General features: G+C 41.0%; 1 pseudogene; it reads left to right on the top strand.

Moving 5' to 3' along the window:
* The first annotated feature begins 431 nt into the window (after positions 1–431).
* LOC21403193 lies at positions 432–2,696 on the top strand (annotated as a pseudogene).
* The last annotated feature ends 203 nt before the right edge of the window (positions 2,697–2,899 follow it).

The following is a 2,899-nucleotide window of genomic DNA, read 5'->3' as shown; positions in this document are numbered from 1 at the left end:
TTTCCACCGTGCTTTTCTCACCAAAAGCCTACGTCAGCACCTCCTGTGGACATCATGCACTAAGTTCCCAGGGTCAATGTAATGAGTTGAATTGAGGAATAACTTCAAAATATAGCAAGATTTCTCATAAATAACAACTTTCTGCCACACGGAAAAAGATTAATAAATGCTATTCAAAATACTAACACAAAGGCATTTTACCCGGAGAATATAAACAAATATTAAATCTAAAAATATGCTAAATAACTCTATTTCTGTGAGTTATCACCAAGCCCGACCATGCACTATACAGTGTCGTACTAGGCCCGGTCCAAGCCCGTCACAGGCTTGGTGCTGAACGTGCCGTGCCGGCCCGGTACGGCACGTTTGACACCCCAAGGCCTTTAATTCCATTTCTCTAGGTCGAAAGTCCGCCGCTTTTGGAAAGCAACTCTTCACTCCTACTTCAGTTCTCAGGTAATAATAACAATAACAATAAAAATATAGTTCTGAAATTCTCTTCGATTTACATTAACCTTTACAATTTCTTTCCAAATCCCAGGTGTTATTCTCAAAGAACCAAAAACTCCTGCGAAAATGGAGAGACGGATCAAAATGAAAACGTTATGGAAAAACCCAAACCATCTTCATCAAAAACTAAAAAAGCCAAAGAAATGTCAAGGCTCATCAACTCCAATCGATGGTCGACTCTTTCCTTCTCCTCTCTCTAAAACCACTGTGCTCCAAACTCTCCGCCTCATCACCAGCCCTTTCAAAGCCTTCCAGTTCTTCAACTGGGTCCCGCAAATGGGCTTCTCTCACAACGACCAGTCGTGCTTCATGATGTTGGAAATCTTGGGTCGCTCTCGGAATCTCAATGCGGCGCGTAATTTCCTGTTTTCGATCGAGAAAAAGTCGATTGGGTCGGTGAAGCTTGAAGATCGCTTCTTCAATAGCTTGATAAGGAGCTACGGCAATGCCGGGCTGTTTCAGGAGTCTCTTGAGCTCTTCTCGACGATGGAAAGACTTGGTATTTCTCCTTCTCTTGCTACGTTTAATAGTCTTTTGTCGGTTTTGCTTAAACGGGGTCGGACTAATATGGCCCGCAATGTATTCGATGAAATTCTCGGCACGCTTGGAGTTGAGTCGGATACTTTCACTTTTAATGTTTTGATTAGGGGTTTCTGTACAAACTCCATGGTTGATGAAGGGTTCCATTTTTTCAAGGAAATGTCGCGGTTTAAGTGCGAGCCTGATGTCGTTACGTATAACACACTCATTGACGGATTGTGTCGGGCGGGAAAAGTGGATATTGCGCGGAATGTGGTGGAGGGTATGAAAAAAAAGGGTGTGGATTTGAATCCAAATGTTGTTACTTATACGACCTTGATTAGGGGGTACTGTGGGAAACAAGAGATTGATGAGGCTTTGCTTGTTCTGAAGGAGATGACTGAGAGAGGGTTGAAGCCAAATGGGATAACGCATAATACACTGATTAAGGGCCTCTGCGAAGCGCAGAAGCTAGATGATGTAAGAAAGATTTTGGAAGGAACAATGAGATGGGGAGAGTTTGTTCCTGATACGTGTACTTTCAACACGTTGATTCATGCACATTGCCAAGCTGGGTGCTTACACGAAGCGTTGAAGGTGTTTGAAAGGATGTCAGAGTTGCAGGTTCCGCATGATGGAGCTACATACGGTGCTTTGATACGCTGTTTTTGTCAACGAGGAGACTATGTTAGAGCAGAGGAGTTGTTTGATGAGTTATGGAAGAAGAAAATCTTGTTGAGTGATGCTGGTTGTAGGCCTCTTGTTGCTGCCTATAACCTGATGTTTGAGCATTGATGCAGAAATGGGAAAACCAGAAAGGCCGGATCAAAAGGAGAACTCCAGATCCTTCATCTTATAAGACTTTGATCATGGGACACTGTAGGGAAGGTACATTTCAAGCTGGTTATGAATTCTTAGTCTGGATGTTAAGAAGAGATTTTGTACCCGATGCCGAGATTTAGGAGTCCTTGATCACTGGTCTTTTGCAGAAGGATAAGCCTATTCTTGCAATGAAAACTCTAGAAAAGATGCTAAGAAGCTCCCATCTTCCTAGAGTGTCTACTTTGCATTGCATACTCGAAGAGCTTCTCAAAAAGGGTTGTGCTATGGAATCCGTGAGTTTCGTCACGTTGATGTTGGAGCAAAAAATTAGACAAAACATCACTCTCTCAACAAATCTTATGACTCTACTTTTCAGTAATGGACTAGGAGATAAAGCATTCGAGCTTGTTAGGTTGCTTTATGAAAATGGATACTGTAAAAATGGAAGATTTGGTTGGTCTCCTTTGCCAGAAAGGTAAGCTGTTAGAGGCTTGTAAGTTATTGCAATTCAGTTTGCAGAAGATTCATAGTGTTGACATTGAGATATTCAATACAGTTATTGGTGGGCTTAGTAAAATAAGAAAAGTTTCTGAAGCATTTGATTTATACTATGAATTGGTGGAGAAAGGAGGAGTTCATCATCAGTTGGCCAGCTTAAAGGCTTTAGAGACGGCTCTAAAGCTTGCGGGACGATCAGCTGAAGCCGATTTTGTATCTAAAAGGATGCCTAAAGAGCAACATCTTGCCGCATCTGCTCCAGAAGTTTGCTGTGGGAAGTTGAAGGCCTAAAATGTAATTCCCTTGTTCATTCACCATGAACCATTTTGAAAAGTAAACAATACAAGAAGCAGAATTTATTTATTTATTTTATTTTTTCTAAAGTAAAAAAATTCTTCTCTATTTAGATTGTCAAGTTTATCTCGATAAATCCTTTTCTTTACAGCTATTTCTAAGGTTATTGGAATGCATTCCTCATGTCCATTGTTGACCGAATCTCACATTAGAGATGAAATTTTTAAGGTACTGGCAAATCAAGGGGCTATTTTTG

Source organism: Morus notabilis, unplaced genomic scaffold, assembly GCF_000414095.1.
Source record: "Morus notabilis unplaced genomic scaffold, ASM41409v2 Scaffold25, whole genome shotgun sequence".
NCBI classification, from domain to species: Eukaryota; Viridiplantae; Streptophyta; class Magnoliopsida; order Rosales; family Moraceae; genus Morus; species Morus notabilis.
This window is presented reverse-complemented; position numbering and strand designations above follow the sequence as displayed.